The sequence below is a fragment of the Hylaeus anthracinus genome, unplaced genomic scaffold, assembly GCF_026225885.1.
Source record: "Hylaeus anthracinus isolate JK02 unplaced genomic scaffold, UHH_iyHylAnth1.0_haploid 4, whole genome shotgun sequence".
Taxonomy (NCBI): Eukaryota; Metazoa; Arthropoda; class Insecta; order Hymenoptera; family Colletidae; genus Hylaeus; species Hylaeus anthracinus.
Window position 1 is genome coordinate 5,725,983 of NW_026535289.1, and position 24,696 is coordinate 5,750,678.

The following is a 24,696-nucleotide window of genomic DNA, read 5'->3' on the forward strand; positions in this document are numbered from 1 at the left end:
TCGTTCAAGAATTTATATAGAAGAACTAACTGTTTCAACAAAGACGTTCTATTCGCTCCAAAATTGGGCAAAGTTTCATCCAACGTACAAATGAAAAATCTTCAATAGTCGTCTCGATAAGAAAAATGAACATAATTATAATAAATATTGTAATTTTCATGAAACGAATAACGTGTCTGAAATCAATTAATTTCCTCTAAAGAGTTGTTATTCTACGTACAATGCGAAATTCCTATCTGGCTAAGAATGTGGTTCGTATCGTTGTAAATATTTATATATAGCGTTGCGTACGTACTTTGTCCATGTCTCTTCGTGGCAGAGGACGCGCCGTCAGTGAATATCGTTCGATCGTTGACGTTTGCTCACTTTTCCCCGGGTTCACGTTTCCCCGTACGAACGGTAATATATATCCGTGGCGTGGTTGCTTCCCGTACGAGCCATCGAACTTGTAACGCACTGTAGAGGAGGAGCCGGGACCCGTATTATGGGAACACACACGCCTGAACACGTGTGTCTCGCTTCCTGCGACGGGCCGGAAGTCTCTATAGTACTATGGCGCACCGTAGTGTAGCGTGACCACGCTACAAGGGCCATTACTACCTCAATGGCAAAAAGAATGGTCCAATTACCGGTTAAAGCCACGTTGCTCGTCGTTACTCCTTTAATGCGTTTTTCGGGTGGGCGTGTGCACGCCTCTCCCTCTTTCGCGCTCGTTTCGTCCTCGGATCGGTATACTACGCGCCACTAGAAGCGTCGAGATTTTCGGGTTCGCGTTCACGGTCGAGCGTATATCGGGTCAACGTCCCGCCGGTTTCCATCGACGTTCGACTTCGTGCCATAAATAAAAGTGTCCTTCGAGCGACGCGAGAAACGATTTCCGGCCGAAGGTCCCGGCAATGGCGTGTTTACGCGAGCTCACGACACTCCCGACTTCGCGGTATCGTCGATTGCTCCGAAATTGTTCGTTTCCAGCCACGTGCTTCGTCGCGACGCGTGCGTTTCTACACCGTGATCTTCGTAACACAGTCCACGCACTGGTATACGTTACACCTCTCGTCCGGTGTCCATTCGGCCAACGATCTTTGTATACAAACACCACGAGAACTATCTGAATATTTCCGGTGAGCTCGCTCTTGACACCAACCAGCGATATGTTTATCCAGTCCCAACAGGCAAGGCACTCGCGCACACGCGTTAACCGTAGCTCCATGGTCGTCCACGGAAAAATTGTAGAGGGGGTAAACGTGGATCGGCGGGGATACGATTCACGAGAGAAACGCGAAACAACCGCACCGCGGCACGGTCCGTACCACACTGAGAGTGATCGCTGGCGCGTCACGCTTACGGCGATGCGCAGACGCGAGCTGCGCACTCGCTGCTGCGCAGGACGCGGCAAGCCAGTGTGCCCGCTCTCCGTTCGCTAACACAACACGCACTCACGCAGGCGCATTGCACGCACCCACACATGCGTACATCTTTACGACTCCTCTGCGTGTATACGCGATGCGTTGCCGCGGGTGGTAAAGGGACGAGGGGTGGGGAACGAAGCGAGAGGGGAAAAGAGAGAGATTCGAAAGAGGGGTCGAAACAGACCCGTTAGTTCTCAGAAGTGGACCGCCACCGCTCGCCGCCAAACAGACCTGTAACCACGTACCGACCGTGGTGGTTCTCTCTCGCCTGCCACCATCGGCGCACTGCTTTGGGGCCAACCGACGTGTCCTGTGACACGCGAGATACACGCAACGAATTTCAGCCCGCGATTCCGCTATCTCTACAAAATTTTAAAGAGGATTTTAAACGAAAGACGAAGATATAGATAGGCTCTCGAGTTTTCCTTCTTTGGAGGGGTTAAAAACTTGGAATCAGTTACTGATAATAGATAAATTTGTCTACATTCGAAAATAAGCTGACACTTGCGAAACGAAAATAAACGAAACAAGAAGTAAGTATAAGAGTAAGAGAAACGAAGGCATACATAAAAGAGAAGTTGAATTAAAATAAATTCACTTTCCATTTTTCGAAAATACCGGCAAAGTTCCCCCCCCCCCCCCGCCCTCCTTGTGTCTCTTATTGGCCTCAAAAGAGACACGCTCGATTTTCATGTGCCTCGCGATAAACGAACGGAGAAACGCGCGGTTCTGACGCAAGCTGACCGACCGGCCATTGATTAGATACAAGTGTTTACTCGAGTGACGAACGCATACCGATGTCATGTGTTTTTCACAGAAATCCGGTGGAACGGAGTCAAGAGGCTCGTAAATGTCGCCGATGAAATTGGGAGAAAAACCGGTTATCGCCTTTCTAGGGGGAACGGAAAAAGGTTTACGGGCCTTTGCGCGTGTGGGAAAGCGTCGCTCGCAAGCGTTTCGCCGAAACGCGACCTCGGGCTTTCGTCTAGTTTTTCTCGGTCGTGTAAAAGCCGACAAGTGGCCGAGGCGGACCCCGAAGACGTACACACGAGGATCAACATTTCCTTTCTTCCATGGAACGGTGGCACGGGCATCGTGGGTGGCACTTCGTAGCGTGTCCACGAGCGAAATGAGAAAGCTGCCTCGTGGAATCTACAATTATGATCCTTCGACGCACGTTGCCGCCGACATTTGCATCTCGGAATCTCCCGATTACCATACCAGGAAACTCTCATTCTAGATACTCCAAAATTCTCGTTTTACTAAAAATTGGATTTTTGCATTGTTGGGATCGTTGAGCCGAGAAACCTTTGAGGGTTTCGAGCCTCTGTTAGGAGTCCACTCTCCTTTCTCCCGATTTCATGGAAAGGATCAAACCTCTGGCTCGTATCCTGTCCCGTTCCTTTTCTGGACGATCCCCGAGACGCGCACGGGCGGTCTAAGAACTGCAAGATTCATTAACGGTTCCTCGGCACGGAGGCGGGCACGCGTGTGTGTACAGCGGCCCGTGCATTCCATCGCGCCCGTGTGAACGACCGTAAGGTGTACGTTGTACACAGAGACACGAGGAACGAAAGATCCCCGGAGATAGAGATGCCGCGTGTAAAAAGGAGAGAGAAAAAGGGGGCACAGGTGCGTGGGAGAGGGACAGAACGAGCGTACATATTCGATGCGCGCATGATTCGTCTGCTAGACGGGCAGACCTTGTCTATCGTCATCATCGAAGTACGCGAGAAACGTACGTGGAGTTATTAAGGTCAGTGGCGTGGCGACCATCGCGACGCGCTCTTATGTATATGCGGGATATCCGTTTTTTTTTTTTTAGCGCTGCTGATAAATCACTGGGTTTTCTCGTTGCAGCATAATAAAATATTGGCGAGGAGTCGTTGAACCAATGAACATGAATATAAAACAAGAATTACGTAGATCAGTTACCGTGGGAGAATAAAATTCATGAAACGTGTCCATGCGGTCCGAACGAATGCCCCTTCGGAGGATTGATTTCGCACGGCCATCTTGTCGGGTCACGCAGAGATACCGTGCGTCTGATTATCAGGCAAAGGCTTATTCCAGTTTCGCGTAATCGCGTTCTACTGCGGTTTGGGATCGATCGACCGGATGATAATTGAACGCGTCGCGGTAATCCGCCTGGAATTGACCGATTTGCGGGAATAATAACGGTTATAAATAACGCGAAACGATTGCCGTGATTGTTTCGCCGAGCAACGAACGGTGGATGAGCTTCGATGCACATTCCCGTCCCAACAAATTTCACTGCATGGATAATGAATCAAACGACAGAACCAACGAACGCTTGCTTCGAAAAATCGCTCCAAGATTTACTTGTATCTATTATCGAACTCATTCGTAAACATCGTAGATGAATACGTTGATATTTGAACAAATACCTGTGACGGGGAATTTCTTTTGACAATCAGCTGTGGATTCGTTTGTATTACGTTCTGCTGACTTACCTGAAACAAAAAGTAAACAAAAAGTTAGACGTGATACATTCGTTTTCGTTTCAATTTGGATTCTTCAATTTTAGAGAAAAATATCACGGATGGAGTCACCAAAGTTGTTTGTACAAGGTAGAAAAAAGTCGATCGCGACATTCAAATTTCGCCCACGCTAAACACAGGGTAGGTTGCCCCGAAGGCGGAACTGAAAGTCGCTACTTTGTCGTCACGGTTGATCGACCTGGGCCGGAGACGACGAAACGAGCCTGGGGATCGTGTATAATTTACGATTGCAGCGAAAGGTTCCGATATCGCCTCGCGATCTCGCAACGGCCACTTTAATAACATCGACCGTGTTTCGAGCCGTGTTATTTGCATTCCGACAACAATGTGGCACCCATTGATTCTGGCCGCGCTTTTTCCAGGCTACGTTTTCGTTACCTTTCCCCTCCAATGAAGTTTCCAATCCGACTATACCCTTTCGTTGGGGCGCACACACCTTTCGAAATAGGAATAGAACGAGGTACTCTTAACTCTTCTACTCCACTTGAAGCCAAATGAACTCTTTCTGAAGGGATCAACAGGGTAAGGTACGTTTGCTTATTAAGAGTAATACGTTTGCTTATTAATTTAGCTTCTAATCGATATGTTATTATTAATATTTATCAATCGTCCTATTGTAGAATGCCTTTCAGAAACATGTTTATCGTTTTACCTTGTCAAGAAATTATTTAATTGAACCTCGTATCGTTTGTAGCACCGTACGTTTCCCTGCTTTCACTTTGTATTCGTGTTACACAAATTGTTATTTACGTCTCGAAGCCTAGGTTTGACGCCAATGGAGGCGCACCTAACCTATAAAGAGACACGGAAACGTGACGGAATGCGCGCAAACCAAACGCCCGCGTCACTTTGCACCACCGTTCCGTCGCTGGACACCTCTTTTCCCGTCCCACTGTGTATTCTTAATTACGGTACTGGCGCTGGATAAGGAATCGTTCGAGGTATCGAGGTGTACGCGCCAAACCGACGCGATCTCTAGAGATTGCGACGATGTCGACGTCTTACCAATGGCGTCGCTCGGTACGAAAACTTGCGTTCTCAACCCTCTAAACAGTTTCCCAATTAGCAGCACGAGAGTGCGACTTTGGAAGACCCTTACACTCGACTTACCCCGACCAAATAAAAATGCGCATTACTATTTTCCTAGTTCCATAAGTCCACAAAGATTCACCTAAATCGGAGCGGAACGATCGGCGGATTTTCTTCGTTAGCGGCGCCACTGCGCGTTTTCCTTTTTCGTAAAAGAACGTCGGTGGCTTGCGTCGCTCGTCAAAGGAGAAAACGCTCGGAAACGGCCAAGCACGGAGGCGGCAGAGGACGTAGAAAAAGATTTATCCGTGGGACGTGTGACGACGAATGGAGAGAGATTCGCTCGATGAATCACTGCGCGCTAGCCGTCATTCGCCATCTCGCTCCGTCTGCCTTTTGTGGTCCTTCACCCTTTCCGTTGCTGGAGTTCTTCCACCTGACACACCGGGGCACTTAAGGCAACAACGACACCCATCCGCGGCCAAAAGGGAAGACGAATGCCCCTGCTATCTCGGATTTCGTGGCCGTTGCGATATTTCTCGACCACTGGCGCTCGCGTGTCGCGCAGCTGACGATCCGTTTATTCGCGAATCGAAAGACAAGGTGCCCGACAACTGGTAGCAGGTCGTTCTATGTGAAGAACTCTATCAAAAATATGCAATGAATTTTTTCGATAGAACGCTTTGTTTTCGAGGGAATGGACTTCGAAAGTGTTTGGAGCACATGCGGCGTGAAATAGATACTTGTCTGCGCATGGCTGGCTGATTCTACTTATTCCAAGGTTCTGTTAGCATCGATGATTGTAATATCTAGTTCGATCTTTGGAGTCTTTTTAGGTATGAGATTCAATCACTTGAGAATAATAAAGCCTTTGTCTCCTTGGACGCAAGATACGCCACGTAGTTCTCGATTCGCTTAAAAAGGGTGTTCCTTCCAGCATTCTATTCTTCAGCATGAAACAATACGAAAATTGTCTAACCCTTGAAAAGCTAGCAAGTGAAAGAAAAATTGATTTCGCGTCCCGATTAATTCACAACAAAGCTACCAGTGGAATCTACGAAACGGTTGGAAACGTCGTTCGATCGACGCGGAGTCGCGGGGTCAGATAAAAGAGGGGGCTCCCCGCGCGCGAACCTAAGCGGTTACGAAACGATCAGAGAAACGACGTATCGCGCATGGTTCGAAGCGGGCCGTGTTATCAGGAGCCCGTGGTGCCGTCTCGAGAGAACCGAAAACAGACGAGGAAGCTCGAGCGATAGAGGGAGAGAACGGTTGCACACGCGGGGCCAATCACGACGACTCGTGGCGCCTTAATTGGTACTCGCACGCGTGGCTCAGAGGCTTAAGAGGCAGCAGCAGATGCATCCCAAGACGTTCACAACAGGAAATTCCTCCTCCCGCGCCCGCTCCTCTTCTGACATTCCAGTCCCGGCGCATATTTATGCGAGGCGTCCTTTCTTCCATCTGACTTCTGGGATCCTCTTCTTCTTCTTCTTCTTCTTCTTCTTCTTCTTCTTCTTCTCCTTCTTCTTCTTCTTCTTCTTCTTCTTCTTCGTGGTAGTCTTCCTTCCCTACTCGCTCAGGCTGGCAGTCATCCCGCGGTAACGTCGGCATGCACAAATAGATATCCCCCGCGGTAACACACGCTCTCTCCACCAGAGGATACGGTGAATGGACCGCTGCTGGACGAGGGTAGGGTTGGAAAAGGACGTCAATGAGTCGGAGTTGCGTGAGCGCAATTATCTTGCGCAGCACGAGCGGCTCGAGACGCAACCGCCGCGACGTGCACGCCCTTTGCAAAAGGATGACCCAGGTGTGCCACGGGAGATTCCCATCTTCGAAAGACTGGTTCCCCCCAGAGTCCGTTGTCGCCTCCAAAATTGCGCGTTACCGTTTCAGTTGTCCCTTTCGAAGCCACTTTGCGAATACTTTGTCTCGAGTACAATCGACCGAACAAGGACGAAAAAAGCTTCCTCAAATTTACCATGATGGTTCGTACACATAACACGAAAAGATTTCTCTCTATTCACGAAGACTCTTCATAAAAGATGATTAATTTATCGAGGAAATATCTAAACTCGAGTACATTTGTCCACAAAGAACCTGCACCTCTTGAGTCTCTAATTTTTTAAGGTATATCTTACCAAAACAAAAGAATGTTGCAAACAAAAATACTAGTTTCGCCCGTCTCTGTGTGTCGGAGCGAACCAGTGCGCACTGGTTCGTCGTTTCATCAGGGTATTGGGTGAATGAACCGAAGAAAAATGTCAATGAGTGCAATTATTGTTGCACGACACAGAGGCGACGACGCGTGCGCCGATCCTTGAACGCGGGAAAGAGAGACGCGGAGCGAAGGGGAACGGGAGTGGGAGATCTGGTGCATTACAGGCTGCGAATTAATGCCAGTCGTATTTGTAAACGCGTGCAGTTATTCTTACGTCGATACCGGTGGACACCGGAGATAATTCGTGCATTTTGTATACGTGGAGGATCATGATTTGTGATACGATTTTCGAGTCATGACTTTTTAGATTATACTTGAATGAAGTACGAGGGGAAAAAACAAGACTACCGGCATTTGGTACGCTTGTTGGGAACGAATGAAATTATTCCCTGTATTACGGAATACATGTACTGGATGGTGTAACTTGGAAATTTTCCCTAGAGCCCTATCGCAATTAAGCGCCGGCTCGTTGAATTGAAGAACGGTACAATGAAGGTGATTATTTTCGTACCCACGAGACTGTGTATCAGATCTTGCGAAAAATGAGGAACAATTGTACCGAAAGGTAACGCTTCTTAATCAGAAATCTGTCAAATTATCGACAGTCTTAGGCTTGTTCAATTATTATTCGTGAATTACCTCTTGTAATTTAATTAAAAATATTTTAAATAGATCTCAAACTATACCTAATAAAGTTAAATGAACGTATGGAGTGCGTTATCGCTTGGGAATAAATTTTCTCGAATCACCTCGTGGTAAATTTCGCGCTGAGAAGTATCAATAAACGCGAGCGCCATTGGCCGTAGTTTTAACGATTCGCGGCAACGCAACGGCGTTCTAATTGTAAGTCCCTCCGTGGCGCAGACAGACGTTGGTGGCGAGTGTGAGTGCTTACTACGCGCTACGCCGTGGCTACGTTCACGGTCCGTATGAATGTACCGTCGATCGCGTACGTACGTCGACGTGCACGTTTGCGCCGGGGCATTCATAAAGTGCGGACACGTAGTGCGCGCGTGCGCAGTTCGTCGCCTTCTACGTTGCCACTCCTTCCTCTTTTCTTCCTCGTCGCCACCCTTCCTGCGACTAATACGGCCTCTGCCACCCTCCCCCTCGCCGTCCACCCGTATCCTGTACTTTTTAACATCCGCTAACTAGCGCCGTCGCGGCCTGCATCGACGATTCAAATCGCACGTCGATTCGAACCATTCTCGCCCATTTCCTCGCCTTTCACCTCTTCTTATTAACGGGGATCTCCATTCGGCTAGTTTTCATTCTAGGCGAACATTCATGGTCTACACCGATCTCACGCATTCTTATAGATTATTTAGGACAATTTTATATATCGGCACCGAGTATTTTTGGTGAAACTTGGAGTAGTATACATAAGTAACGTTCGAAATAGGTCGCGTTTGGACTCTTTTCTATCAGGGAACTCTTCCAAAACCTTCGGTAATATATAGACATGCGAGCAGCACCGCTTTAAATGCAACAAGCGAGATATCGTACACTACGATTGCACTCTATCGTTCATCTTGTCCTCTGGCCTTCCAGAGGTACGGATGGACGTTTTCTCGTTCGGAGAAGCCTATCCTTAATGCTCCATCTGGAAGCGGAACATTGCCGTACGTACGCGCTTGCTTTCAGCGTGATCGCGAACAAGCGTTCGTTTCTGCGTCGCGCGAGTCCCCGGGCTCGAACTTCTACGGGGTCAACGGAACCACCGGAAGTCGTCGGTGCCCAGGGTCGTCGCCGATTCTCAAATTGGTGGCCGCTTGCTCGTTCGTTCCCTCTCGTCCCCCTAGCGTTCCTCCTTCATTTCGTTTTCCTTCTCCGTCGCAGCCCCTCTTCTTTTCTCCGTGACGCGAGCCGAGCGTTGCCACTCGACGGCCGTTCTCTCTGTAAACAGGCCACGTAATCCCCTACACCCACTTTTTCCTCCCGTCTAAATCTGTCTCATCGAAATGCGTCCGACGACGAACGGAAACCCACGGCCGTTAATTTGTCTCTCCTTCTTCCAGCGGGGCAAATTCCCTCTCCTCGGAACGGCGAAATTTCGGAACGATTCCTGTAGGGTCGACGAGAGCCGACGCGCGCCGGGTGAACGCCACCCGGCGGGGTCGAGCGTCGCGAAAGGGGATCGAGGAGGGAGCAGAGATGTGCTCGATTACCCGATCGATTTTCCAGCGAATTTTCTCAACGGGAATTCTGTACGTCGATGCAAATTTAAGGACAACATATTTTTAGCGAAAGAATTCCACTTGAAAATCGTTCCCAAATTAAGAGACTCTTCGGTCTCGCGAGGAGTCGAGCCAGGGGAAGTCTCCCCCGGTGAATTTCGAGAAGCCAGGGCGCATTCGCGTACGCGGCGTCGCTGGAGACGAAGCGGCTGGTGAATGACTCGTTCGTGGTCGTGGCGTCTTTGTGCGCGCGAGTACGAAGTTGCTCGCGTAGGGTGCCCGTCAGTGACGTCACTGGTGGGATGCACACTCCCGTACGGGCCATCGCGTACGTGCAAGCGTCGGACGGCGTAAGTCGCGTGTGACGTTCGCTTGTATCTTTTGTGCCTGGCCACGGTGCAGAGGGGGAGAGCAAAGAGGGAGGCTCTGGTGGCGGTGGTGTACACGCCGTTCTAGCCGTACGCACACGCTAATGTCGCGCGAAGCGGCGAGAGAAAAGGCGAGCGCACAGAGAGACAGAGAGAAAACGAGAGAGAGTCAGAGAACGCCACGGCCATGTGTAGGACCGGAAGTATGAGTATCCGGCCAGACTCGTGTGGGCTTCCCTACGCGCCACGGTACTCTCTCTCCTTTCCTCCCTGGCTGTCCCTGCTGTTCCCTCCTTTCTTTCACTCGCTTAGCCCCGCTTTGTATACTTGATGGAAGAAATATAGTGAGGTCATAAAAACTCCACGGAGCGAACTGGTGCCCTTCGGCGCGGGGTGTCGACATTTCAACAACTGGCCTTAATATTTTTGGTCAGATTTATTCTAATAGTACCCTATTCGTTGCTCGAATCAAATTTATTCGAAAAAATATTTATTCGGTATTCAGAATATGAATAGCTGTAATAAATAGAATCAGTTAATCAATGTTCGTCTAGGATTGGTTGAATAAGGTTCGACTCGACTAACGTTCCCTTCTGCCACAGTCTCCGATTAAAAAATCATTCGGAAGCTCTTCGAGTAGCCCACAATATTTCTTTCAGCAACTATACCACCAGCTCTCTTTTCCTCTCTTCAAGCTCTCCCTGTCGGTCTCGCGCCAGCCCTCCTCATCCTCCTCCGGGCTCGCTCTTTTATCGACGTAGCGACGGATACGAGGACGACGCGTGTTTATAAATACGATGATAAAGCCGCGATCGGGACGGCGCCACCGTAAATAAATACGCGGCGGCGGGACACCACGCGGTACATCGCGATCGAGTTTTGAAATCGAAACGAGAGGACCCCCTTCGAAACGCACACGACACCTCCTAATCTATCCGATGCACTTGTACGCGCGATATGGAATCGATTTTCAATCTCGTCGCCGCGGTGTCGGAGAACTGATCCCACGGATTACTTAAATCCAACGTGAGCTTTTCGGAGTAACGGTGACGCGTGTGCACGTGTTTTGAAATCGATCATTTTGGGATTAATGTACTCGATGTCTTTCACACGAAAGACGAAACTTTAGCCATCTTGTTCACGGTCGAGGGAGGTTCGAATACCTTGCTACCCGAGGCCGTCAATGACGATGGTCGAGGCGGGATCGGACCAGTCGACGCGCCACTGGAGGAAACGAGACACCGCGGCCCGTATACGCGAACCACCACGGTTCAGGGTGAATCGATCGACGGCGGGCACCTCGCGTCTACGTAGGCGGTGGCACTTTCTTCCAGGAAATCGGCGATAGCCGTTCAACCCTTAAGTGGGATAGAGTCCAATGGACCCAGATAAAATTTAAGGAGGGGTAGTAAAAATATTGCGGAGCAAGTCAGAATTTTTAAAAAAGGAACAGAAACTATAAGGGTGCGAGTTCAATTTTTCTATACGAAAGGAATGTTATGAAAAGAATATCAGAAAATTTATGAAAAGGAATACTGCGTAGTCTCAAAGAAGCACTTGCATCGAGGCTTTCATTCGTCAGTTTTTCATTGCAATTGTTCGACAATCATTGTAAGGTACGTCTCGGAAGGTGACTCAAAAGAAAACGAATCTAACCACTTGAAAAGATTCTAGTTCGCCAAAGACCAAAAAGAAGGAACGCCGTGGCGTCGAGGCGATTAATCCTCGAGCATCGTTGGACAGGACGTGGGAAAGCGTCGATAGGAAGTTCCAGGAAAGCTCCCCGACCAAGGGAAAGAGGTCACCGCCGTGGAAAAAATGTATTCCAATATTCGATCGCATAGATAAATAAATACATACTTGAGTCGCCGTCTAAACCTACCCCCCGCGTCCTTCGTCAGTCCGTGGGCGCGTTCGTCCGGTCGTGGCAGCGATCTAGAATCCCCCATTCAGGAATCTAATTTATATTGAAGAATTCCGAGGAGGACCCGCGCCGAGGCGTCGATCTTTGAGGCGCCGCCGTTTAAGATGCATTATGCTAGCAGGCGGCCGACAATAGCTTACGGGAGACAGCGAACGGAGCGAGAGAATAAATACGCGGAGAAAGAGGAGACACGGAACACGGAGTGCAAGGCGAGAGGAAGGAGGGATGTTCCCTCACGGCCGAGAGAAAATTGAACGAAGGAGAAGGAAGATAGAGGCCTAGACGAAAGGGGGATGGGTGGGGTCCGAGGGCAGACGGAACTGGTCCCAGACCCAATATGATAATTGAGTATGGAGAACGATGTGAACATAGCACCTTGTAGGACTCCGTGTGGCCATTGTGGCCTCCCACTGTCGGGACCACCTCGAGGACGCCATCGACTTTGTACGTGAAAACATCAAAGGTCTGCCTTTTACCCTTCTCCCTGCCTCGCCTTACCCCGTCGTCGCCATTCCTTTGGACCTCGTTTGCTCTTGTTTCATTATGTTTCGACGCGCGCGACCGTTGCACCGAAACCTACGGTTTCCCATTCCGAGTGTACGCGCTCCGTGTTTCCTGGAGCTTCTGCCCTCCCGTTTGTTTTCCCGCAGTTTCCTGCTGCTGCTACGCCTTCGCCCTTTCCACCCGATGAAATGTTTTCGCGCGACTTCCGAGTCTTCCCGATTCCCGTGGAGTAAATTTAAACCCACCGGGACCCTCCGGATAGAGACCCATTTGAGGATCTAGGGGCTTCTCTACCTCCAGTTCGTAATCATAAATTATCGAGGCCTAAGTTTAATACGTTGTACGAATATTAGGAATTCGGGAGCTGTTTTATAGAGTGTGCGGACAAACATACTAGGTTTCTAGGAAATCCCTGAAGAAGACTTGTTAATTCTTAGACGAAACAGCCTAGCTAGCTGGGAGAGACAACGATCGCGAGCTTCCTCGCGGCTCGACTCCGAGAGGCAATTTATATCTGCCAGATGCGTCCTTGCGTTTTCACCGGGAGACCGTGTCGCGTTTATACGCTCGACGCGTTGTTGTGCAAACCCCGACGACGCCGACGACGACAGCACTCTTACCTCCTACAATTGCTCAATGGCGCGTTGAGTAATCGCGCCGTTTTACTCGTCATTGCTGCCAGCACGGACGGCAATAATCGCGCCGGCGTTTACTGCTTCTACCTGTTACGTCTTCCCCCGACCTCCCTTTTTGTCTATTCTCAACGGTGCTCGTGTTTTTCTATCGATGTACTAGTTTCAATGAAAAATGCATAAATGCTAACTTACGAAAGATCTAATCTAATTGGTTCCGAACAGTTAACCCTTTGCACTCGAGAGGCGACTCTCAGTCACCATTAGGTTTCATGCAGTAAATCTACAATACCTAATGTTTCTTTAGGTTTAATTTCTTTGGAGCTCGAAGTTTCGATAAAATGATTGTCGGCGAGGTAAAGGTGACCTTATTCTCAAATCTAGATAACTTAGAACTCATGGCAATAGAATGCTAAGAAACATCTCCAGTTGCTGGCAGATACCAGAGAAACAAGCCTAGAGTGCAAAGGGTTAACATCCCTAAAAGAATAAACTACCCCTTTCAGAAAGAAAAACCCAGGTCAACATTATATTTCCATGTTTAGCCCTTCCATTCTCCGTTCTTTGCTAAGAAGCTTCCTTGGTCCTGGAATATATCTGAGTTCGCGGGACAACAATGTTAATTACGTCGTATTAGGGGCCAACCGAGGCTTCAAACAGCTCCAGCGCCTCATCGGAGACCGAGTGCGTTCACGGCGTGCATTCGCTATTTAATCGCGACCGGTTCCCTTTGTATCGGCGACCGGGGCGTATCGCCTCGCGGGGAATTTCGCATCCGCGGTGCATCGGCGTGTACCGAATGCGATTTGACACGGTGCACTCCCTTCAAAGGTTAATGTAGTTACCACTGTCAGTTTGGCGCGTAACGGCGCGAACCAGTTCGAGAGATTCCGCGGTTCCGACGCTGGGACGAGTGTTTGCAGATGGCGTCAACTATTTATCCTCTTAAATGCCCGCTCTATCGAAAGAGCTAAATACTTGCAAGATAAATTACTGTTTCTTCGTTAAAATGGAGTAGCCGTGATGAATACCTGAGCGTCGGGTATCTCTCTGGAAAGTAGGTACGGAGTTGTTTATGTGAAGCTTTCGCGACTTACCTGAAACAGAAATGGAAAAATTGAGTTAGTAACACAGAACAAGTTTCGATAACGGATATATGTATATGTATAATTCTAATTCAGAATGTTCGATTATCAAGTTCAAGTTGAGATCAGCTTAAACTCGTCAAGTCCCCACAAAAATGGCCCTCTGCCCACAGACACATCCAGAAATCAATTTTCTTGATCTTCGAGATACATATGAACACACTGCATAAGGAAAAGTCAGTTCTCGCATTCGTTTCCTCGGAATTAATTCCCAAAGAGATCTCCGTTTCAAGCCCCCTTGAAGTGGGCAGCTTCGGAGCGAAAGAGTACTATAAATTTCCCCTAATAATTGCCCTTATCGCGACGCTAACAAGTGGCCAGGATTATCTACGTCCGCGGGAAACGAATGTCTTTCTTCGTTAACGTGTGATTCGTTTATCAGCGATCCGGTCGCGGCGACAACAATAACGCCTCGCTTTGGAGCGATGAACGTAAACGGCAGACGACATGAACCCTGCGAGATGATACGCAGGACAGAGCCGATAGCGGTGTGTTTGCTCGTGAGGTTAGCGCCACTGCTTTATCATATCGTCTCAACACCATCGTCCCTACCTGCGCCCTTCTCCCTGCACGCTGCGCACCCTTGCTCGCCCCCTTGCACGTGGCGGCCAATCGTACTTCGACCAGGAGTACCATTATCGTCGTCGAACAGGAAATCGTTTGCGCTTCTTGCGCCACGGGGCCCTTTGGACGATACAAGACTCGATACGCGCGCGGATGAGCCTAATCATTGGCTAGCGAGATCCTCGTCAAATGGTAAAAATAATGCATGTCTATAGTTTTAAAAAACGATTGTTGTAGGTCAATTTGATTATGATTTTAGAAATTAACCCTTTGCACTCGAGATGTTTTCTCAGCATTCTATTGTCACGAATGTTAAGCTTAGATTGACTTCTCGAATGAGATTTCTAATTTGAGTGTTGAAAATCAGGTCACCTTTGCCTCAACGACAATCATTTTATTGACACTTCCAGTTCCAAAGAAATTAAACCTAAAGGAAACCTAGTGGTGACTGAGAGTCGCCTCTTGAGTGCAAAGGGTTAATACTTTGAGGCTGCAATGTGCAATATTTGCAAGGTATATTTATTCCAGATACAGTTTTATCTTTGTAATTAGTAAGAGGAGGAGATAATTCGTTAATAAAACGAATTCTTTATTAGAATAAATGCCCGGAATTATTGAGGTAAGGGAATTGTTGAGAATTGAGTGGCTTTAGAAAGAAGTTCGAAGTACATGGGTCAAATTGACCAACTTGGTGTTAATGAATTTGATTGTCGATACATTCTCGAAATGTTCACTGGGTGGTCTAGCCCCGAGGCATGCTTCTTTCGATATTGTTGCAATCGCATTTGCAAGACATCCGTCAGAAAATTGCAAATGCGATTGCAACAATGCGCCAGAAGAAACGTCCTTTGGGATGGCTTATTACTTTCTTCCCACGGAGCACGAATTAAGTTTAACGACGGTTTAATACGGCTGGCCCAGTTAAACGGTTAACGACGTTTCGTAACGTTTTAGGAGCGCATAATTTTATCTACTATACCTAAACACCCTCGTGGGAATTTTGAAAAAAAAAACCAAGAAACAGGAACAAGTTACATCTAAAATGATTAAGTTTTCCAATCCAACAACCTGTCTTGAGATCTGTCCCTCCGTTTAATTTCACTTTACGTAAACATGATAAAAAAAAAAAAAAAAAAAAATTAGTAAAAATGAAGCAAGCTCGAGCGATAGGATGGTGCAGCTTCGGAGAAGAGCGAACGACTTCAGGGCACAACAAGAGTATGATCAAGTTTACGCATCCCGCGAGGTTAGGATGCAGAAGAAGGCGAAGACGACGACGAAGAAGAAAACACGAAACGAGAGTGGGGGAATGGAATGTACCTTCGAGAATCCGTCTACGGTCTCTTCTACCTACTCTTACGTATGCACCAGTACAAGAGGGAATCGGAGCGAGAGAAGGAGAATGCACCGTGTCCTCTGTCCTCGTTTCACTTCTGTCTCGCCTCTCTCTCTTCGACATCTCCGCGGAACACAACAAACAGACGCCGCCTCGTAATTTGTTTTCATACGTTCGCGGCATTTGCCAGTCTACGCCTCTTTCTCCACCTTCGGGGGGCCAACGGCTCTTATTCCTTTTCGCATTCCTCCGCTTTCTCACCTTCGACAGTGGCGCGCGAACCACCGTCCACGCGTTGCACGGCCCGCGAAACGGTAACATATTCTCCCCCTCGGACAGAGAGAAACGACGAAAAAATGGAAATCGTCCCGTGGGCGGGGGGGGGGGGGGGGGGCAAGTTCGTGAAAACGACTCCGACGGCACGCACGGTCGTGGAGGAATGTCGTATGACGGAATAACTTTCGACAAGCCATTTGCCAAGCAAACCACTGGTTTCCAAATTCCCTGGTAAGCCCTCTGCCGCGACAAACCGGACAATTTCAACGATGGAGAATTTTAGGGATTTTAAATACGTGCTCGTTGCATTTGTAAAAATGGCAAGTGTCCGCATAAATTTTTACATTTAGCACGCGCGATCCCAAACGTCTCGGAATATCGACGTTCTCTGATCTCGAGGCCACGGTTAAATACTTGCTCCCTCCTTCCGTGGGGTTGTCGCGTAGCCTCGGAGATGCTCCTCGAGACTCCTCTCTCAAATGTTGATTTCGTTGCCGCCAATACCCCGAGTCTGCCACTTAATTCGATTTACCTAGCTGGGAGGGCGAGGGAGGAGACGACCAAACGAAATTGCGTGGCAAAGGGCGTCTTCGTACCGACGTAAGAGCCGAGGGGGTTGCCAGCCGCGACATTCGAACGTACGCACGCCCTGCTCCAAGACGCATGCGTGTTATCCGAGCGAGGGTGTGCGTACGTCACTTAGGACGGCCCTTAAATGGTCGCTGGCGATGAAGGGAACGGCGAACGACGGACCAAAGCACCATGGAGACTCTCTGGGACTATTCGATTAATTCCTAATCGTCTTCGATCGAATCAGGTGGGACCAGAAACGCGTCGCGAGTCTTCGACCCCTTTTGGGTCTGGATTTTTGGTCGAAGTTCGTATTCGATAGCTGATATGTTTCTCAATTTTGGGTAAATTAAGAAGATATAGCTGGATAACGGAAATTTGTGTAAGGATAAACGAGGGAAATTGAAGATCTTCGTCTCAATATCAGGCTGCGACTAACAGGGGAGCAGAGATGGGCAAAACCCTAGGTTTCGAATAAATCTAAAGTTTGCTGATGCGTTCATCTCGTTTCCTTCTTGGAAAATGTTCAGAAGAGAAAACGAGACAAACATACCGGCAAACTTCAGATTCATTCGAAATCTAGAGTTTTGCCCATCACTGCAGGGAGGTATTTGACGTTGGTTTCGATGTAAATTTGCGGGAATGTTCGAGAAATCTTCACTTAAATCAAATCAAACTACTCATGGAATTCCTAAATTACAGAAGATGTCGAATATGTTTCTTTAAATAAAAATTGCAAAGTTTCCAAATGGACTGGCGTCTCCTGAACGAAAGCACCGACGACTTTTCGAGGCAATCCCCGGTTGGAAGCCATCGCCCAGAGTACGAAATCGACCGATTAACTTGTACCACGATGAGTATATCTTTTCTTAGTCGTCGCGAATCCGTGATTTCCTGTCCATTTGGCGCGTCTCGCGAGCGGATGCTCGCGAAATCGAGTCAGTTTTGGGTGAATCGGTTCCACGAGAGGACTCGTGATAGGTAATGAGAAAGGAGGACGGTAAGTGCCGATGGGAGGCGATAAGGGAGAGACAGAGACGAAGGGATGGACGGGAGACGGTCGAGAGGGAGGGACGGAAAGATCTTTGGTTAGAGAGAAGCACTACAGCGGCGCCCTGGGGCCATCCATCATCCCAATAATTGCTTCCCTTCCCATCATATAATTCCTATAGAACCCTATCCCTTCTCCTGTGCCCTTCTCGTGGGCCATGCTCGCTATATCTCTCTTTCCTCTTACCCCTCGCGCACCCTGTGGTAACACCCGCCCCCCACAACGTCTGGAAGGGATATCGCACCCACCGCTCTCTCGCACCCATCGATCTCTCCCTTTCTCCGTCTTGCTCTTTTTCCCTCCCCCCCCTTTTCGGCTTCAGCGTCTCTTCCCACTTCCGAGAAGCGAGACCTCCCGAATTTCCCGCCTAATTTTCGTTCTCAGAGAAAGTCGAGCCGAGGGATAGCCATAGAAGAGAACAGCATGTTTCGGAGAAACACCGAATTTATTTAAAATAAACTCCTTTTTAACCGACATCGAAAAGGAGAAGGTTACTCGATTCGACGTGTATATTTTTTTGTCAGCATCGTGACCAAGTAGGATCGACCCGCTGTTTTATGCTGCATCGTATCGTCACATTATAGCAGTGCAGTGTGTGAAATAGGGGTAACGTCAGGACGTTAAAAGTCGAGTGGGTGTCGCGCACCGTGTCGTTGATGGGCAGTCGCACGTCACGAAAATAGCATACCGTCAAGATTCTTCCTCCCGCGTAACGACGCGTCGAAGCTACAAGAAAATCATACGTTTCGGTTGAACGACCGTGTCGCGTGGATGGAACGGCGTAATTTCGCAGCGTTTACACGTTTGCCCGTAAACTGGCAATCCCCGTTTCAACGATCCGCTTGTTCCTTTGGATCACCGCCCTTTTTTTTCCCCTGTCACGAAGCTCGCAAGTCGAAGCGCAATTTCCACCGGCGCCGAGGGAGGTGAAATAAACAATGTTTCCGAAGCGAGCCGTTCACGCTGCAGATATTCGAGTTCCTTTGCGTTGAAATATTTGAACTCTTTGTAACGTAACAAATGTAACACGCTCGTTGTAAATAAATTAATATTTGATATTACGTTTCGGTTCTCAGCGATCTCGCGATTGGGTTCGAGATTTTGTGCCCCGAGGTTCCTGGCGCGGTCTCGTTTGCACCGAGTTCCTTTATCAATACGTAGGACGGTTTCTTATCGCGCGTGCCGCGGCGCTTCCTTCTTTCTCACGCTTGTCGTGCCGCGCTCGAAGCACCGTTACTCGTGTCGCTGTTTAAGAAGGGACAACGGAATATCGTCGCTCACCTTCCACCAGAAATGGGCAAAATTTTACTCGAATTATAGACGGCTGTTCGATCGACTAGATAGATTGTAATGCTTTGGAAAAAGGCAGGTTTACGGATGGGGTTTTTCAGAGGACGAATTGATACACGAAACAAATTTTATAAGGGAAATACTTTAAAATGAAATACTCCGACTCCATTCTACTCCCGAAGAGTGCACAAGATGGCCCCAGCACTTTGATATTTTATTCCATTAAATTTGCTCGTTATAAGAAAACTACGCTAAGTTCTCAGGAAGCATGGAATAAACTGTAATGAAATTTCTATTCGTCTCATATTTTTACTTTCCACCTATCGAATGACGAGATAATCAACTGATCTTCGATTGGCCGTTCGAAAATCGTATTCAGATAAGAACTTGGACCCGTATCTGTCCGAGAAGCCTACTCGATCGCGGTCGCTAAGTCCAAACGCTCTTGTTCTTTTCGACGATCGATTGGACGACGCGTCGTGCGACGATAAGCTGCGGTAATTCCACGCGTAGCGTAACAGTGGGAAAATTTGCAGCGATTCGAACGGTGCCACCGGATAAGGAAGTGGTCCAGGGACGATAAGGCCACGACGATACCCTAATTGACAGGCTCGAGCGTCCGTGGTCAGGCGGTCGGAAACGCTTCCGTGAACGGGACGAATTCCTCGCTTACAAAGTTTCTCACAAGGGAACACGGAAGTTCAAACCGTTTTGAAACCATGTGTACATACAAGTAGGGCACTTTATGATTCTTTTTCCCTCTCTTCTTAGTTCCAAATTGTTGCGAGATTCTTTGGTTTCTCTTTTCCATTTTGGCAGCAACAACTTTACCAATCACGCTAATCAGCTCAAATAAAAATTGATTATTATTTCCGAGCGTCCCCTGTATCGTAGATCCAGAGTTTCAGAAAGCGTTTCGACATTTTCAGAATTTCCTGGCTTCCCTTGTCGGAGGCCGTGGCCACCGACCAAACATTTCCAATTTACTCTAGCTTTCGAAATCCTTTCCGCGGCGGTGGTCGTCGCGGTGGCCAGGGCCATCTTAAACGGGACCACTTAAGAGTTTCTTGAATCAACTCGGCCGACTCTGGAACTCCGAAAACGGGTCTCCCCCACCAGCTCCGGGGCGTGCTAAGTTTGCTCTTCGACGACACACCGGCGAGAAGAGAAGCGGAGCTATCGGGCCGACGACTCGTCTTGAATTTCGTCATGGGAGTAGGTTGGAATGCGTGAAGGTGCTCGTCGGGCATACGTACGAGGAAGAGAACCAGACGCGTACTCGTCCGTGAAGGTACACGGCCCCGTGAGTAGCGATGGGAACGATACAGAAACGATACCACCGATCAATTATTATACAATCCCCTGTCGAACATGAGCACTTGCTCGCTCGACTTGGAAGACGCGAAGAAGGCATAATATTTTGGAGCAAGTTGCTTCGTATGTTATTCAATTATTATTTTACTTCGAATTTTCAGTAATTATAAACAGGGCATTTAAAGCAGAGTGGTTGAATATCTTACGAATCACAAGTATTTGTAAAGACCCCCCCCCCTCATCACTTCGCTTGCAACAAAATCATTCATAGAATGTCCTTTTTTTTTTTTGCACCAAATAACTTTTATAGAAACATATTTTTGATAGCCAAAACTATCGGCGACTGCATACAACCGTTCATGAACGAAAACTGAAATTTGATCTCAGCAACGAGCAAAACAAAGTAACCTTGTCCCCGTCTAATGCCTAATCGGTCCCATCGCTAGCCGCGACGCGCGGCGTCTGCGTCTGCGTCTGGTGGGCCGCCTGCACGCACACGGGAGGCGGTCGTCCGTGTCGGTGAAACGCGGCACGAAAGAATCCCATTCATAGACGTAGGAACGAGAAGAACGAGAAAGAGAAAAGGATTACGCTCGGGAAGGTGAAAGAGACCACAGGGAGGGAGGGGGGATAAGGGATGGAGAAGGGAGCAGCGTGAGAGGGAGAGAGGAGGCGAAGGCATTTGGATTAGGCGCAGGCGCCAGGTAGGAGAGAAAGGCTTAATGAAAAATTTTCCACGAGAGGCCCCTGCGGTAGGCCTGCCCGTTTTCTAGGTCGTTGAAGCGCCTGGAATTCGATCTTCGAGCGATCGATCTAAGAGACGATCCAACCCCGAGGAAAGAGGAAAGACATCGGGAAATGGGACGTCTATGCGCGGTCCTCGAGACCGATTGTGCTCCAGACGGACCAGCGACCTATCGACCCCGTGCGATCGCTCGAAACCGAACCACGACGCTAGGAATATTTTCGTATAGTTTGGGGGGGGGGGGGAGAGGCGAGAAACGTTCGTTAGATCGCTGTAGAAAATTTTCTGGAAGGTCCCTTTGTAAAGAAAATTTAGAAAAATAATTGCAAGTATTCTAATTGTGATGATGGTAATAATAATGATGTGTGACAAATTTTTGTGGAATGGTTTAGACTCTAAGTTGAATATTTCATGTTATGTTAAAGAAGAGTTATATCTAACGTTCACGCTGCAAAATGTCTAAAGTTTAAAGTAATTTTCCACATTCCTAGAAAAGTTTACAGTGCGACTAGGCTTGTTTGCGAAGTTGAAGATTCTACCGATAGGATTGCTACGCGGTTATATTTAGCTCTATAGATAGTAACTTCGAAGAAAAGGGTGGATCTCGATAATCTATGCGACGCATTCGTGGGAATAACTTCAAAGCAAATAATTTCATCCCTTCAAACCTAACAGTTGGGCGTATCTAGAAAAGAAATAAGTAAATGGCTATCACCAAAACAATTAAACAACTCCTATAACAGCCAATTAATCGATTCAAATGAACGCTTCCACGATTGTGAATTAATCGCCAGTTATTTTAATAAAATGTCGCCCAACTCCGGCGGTAGACTTTCGCTAATTTATACGGTGGGAGTAAACAGACTATCGCGTCCCATCGACACAATAACGCGGGAGCCACTTTGTAACACGAGCAGCACACGTGCAAGTCGAACGTTTGCCTCGGCTGTCGATCGTGAAAAATGCTGGCGCCTCTTTTATCGGCGCTGGAAAATTATCTGGCGCGATAACGACCATTGATCACTCCGTTGAATCGAGGAGACGACTCGTCAGTTCCACGGGAAAGACTCGTTTCCGTCGTGGCGTGTTCATGAATGAAAGCTGAGTATTTCGAAACATCGAGCGAGGAAGCAGAATGCGCGTCACTCGTTCCCCTCCTGCCGCCCGCCTGCCCCCCTCTATCGTCCGCCCTCTCTGTGACGCTTATCGAATCGCTCCAGAGAAAAAGAAGCGTTACAGATAGACGCGCCAGGGTTTCCCAAACTCTTTCCAGGCACGCTTTTCATCTCACTCGTGTATTTAAAGCATTTTCTTCGAGATTACAATTTATTATCGACTCTTGGATTTAAGTTAGTTTCAATTTAGATGGTTGGAATTTTATTTTAATTTTCGAGCATAGCGAATTTATCAGCGAGGGATGTCGAGGTGCAACGATTATTGTGAAAATTGAATTTTCCATTCCCTTTTGTTTCCATTTTACTCGGTTCGATGCTCCAAAATGATTAATTGCGATTTCACGTGAAACACAGTTTGGGAAACGCTGAGATGGACGAAGGAGTACTCCAAAAAGATGGGGCTGAGGGGGGAACACGAGCGTTTATGTATCATCGGTTATCGGGAAGTCTCGATGCGTCGATTACACGCGGAAAAGTGTGGCAATGGAACGGGAGCTCGACGTTTCCTTCGAGCCATGGCCGAGCACACACGTGTCGCAGATTATTCACCCTGACGATATCCGAGGTGGACTATGTTTCCCGACGTTACGTCAGCGAGAGAAGGGAGGTGGGGGGATTGATACGTTACATAATACGGGGATAAAACATTTAACATGGAATCTAAAGGTGGCAACTTGCTCGTCGACTATTTCGGAGTCGATATTATACGTTCGATCGCACCGAATCCTGTCGACGTAGCAACGTAAAAAGTAGTATTATTATCGTCCGTGTCGATGTGGGTCATACGAGTTCATTATGAAAGTGATGTAAGTCCGATTTATCTTTGTCTCTCGAGATATAAAAGGTTTTGCATTTCAATCGCCTGAAAAATAGCGATAAGTGTTGATAGACTTGTCTTAGGGATTTTGGCAATCGGCGAGTAGGGAGTTTACGGGATCTTCGAGGAGTTTAAGTGGACGATTTTTGGAAGGTACGTTAAAATAAAATTAATCAACAATGTCAAACAATTGTAAAGAGACAGTGCAAATATAACACAAAATCAACCTAAAACATTGGAACCCTCTGCATTAGGACAGAATGAAATCTGTTATCTTAGAATGTTTCAGACCTAATCACACCTATTCAACAACACCTACTCTTCGAAATTCACGAGAACAATGTATCCGAGAAGGCATAAATAAATAAATAAATAATGCTTTCCATCCGTGTGTCGCATCAGTTTCATCGAACGTGGAAGCGACGGTATTGACGGTACATTGTGGCCCGGTATTTTTTTCCCTGCGAGTTAACGACCGTGATTATCAGTCGGTGACCCAGTATCGGATGGACGATAGCCCGTGCCATTCATATCTACCGTTCCACGTCGTCGCGCGCAACCTCGGAGCACTTTTTCAGCGTTGTAACGTAAGCTTTGTTTATTCTTCGATCGGCCAGGGTGCCGGCTCTCTCTCTCTCTCTCTCTCTCTCTCTCTCTCTCTCTCTCGCTCCACCAGCGTTTTCGTGTACCGAGTTTTGACAATTATCTCCACGAACGACGAACCTTGACACGGTGAAACGAAAAACACGATAACTCCGTGGAATTCCGCCACCATTTGGCGCCAAATTCAAGTCAGCCCAGAAGAGCGCGCCAATCCGCTTCTGCCCTGAGCCCGATCGGAGAAAAAGAAACACTCCCCCCCTCCGGGCCGATGCATTCCACCGTTGGAGGAACCTGGACGAGGAATCCTCCTCGGACGCAAAGTTTCGTCGGGGCTACCGCGGAAGAATCTCCTTGATTAAAGGAAACCCGTGTACTCGCGCCTTTTATTCAAATGCTCTCTGTGTTCCCGGTCCCTCCCGCGACGCGCGTGCATCCCACTCTCGTGCCTTTCTCGGCCGAGGATCGTCCCGTGGGATAGGGTTGGAATATAGCCGTTAATTATCGCGGTAACGTGGAATGCGCCTCGGTTTCCCTTTCTCCGTCTCTCTCCCGCGCTTTGCCGTTCCGCCTCGCCTGTGTCTCCCTTTTCTTCGCTACCTGCCTTCGTGGAGAGGGAGAGAGATGGAGACAGAGTTAGCGAGAGCACGAGAGAGAGACAGACACAGAGTTAGCGAGAGTAAGAAAGAGAGACAGAACGGGGGAGAGAGAGTGGGGATTCCCTCCTATGCATCCGTCGGTCGGCAGTGGCATGGACCACCTCATTCATCCTATCTGCATTCCTTTAATGCTACCTGGGGCCCGTGGAATGTCCGCCAACCCCCTAGCCTGCCAGAGCCGGACCTACGGTACCGCTTGTCCCTGTTCATTCGTTCCCTGGCACAGTTCACTTCCACAAAAGCGTTCGTTGATTCGCGGAAAATCGCCGATTCCAACGCTGCACCGAGATGCTCGATTTCACGCAGTACTCACGACCGATCGTTACCATACCGATATGGTAATAGGAGGCCACTCCTGGCAGACT

The 24,696-nt window shown here is 48.2% G+C and overlaps 1 protein-coding gene across 5 annotated transcripts in view; it reads right to left on the reverse strand.

Annotated features, from left to right (window-relative positions):
• Window positions 1–24,696, reverse strand: part of LOC128895052 (serine/threonine-protein phosphatase 4 regulatory subunit 1-like) — a 163,301-nt gene that overhangs the window by 46,762 nt on the left and 91,843 nt on the right. Inside the window, exon 1 of one of the 5 annotated variants that reach the window (XM_054157279.1) lies at window positions 296–955. The exons of the other annotated variants lie outside the window; for them this stretch is intronic. The gene's annotated coding sequence lies outside the window, so the exon portion shown is untranslated. Of the gene's footprint in view, window positions 1–295; window positions 956–24,696 lie in introns of those variants that run through there. 5 annotated transcript variants of the gene reach the window in all.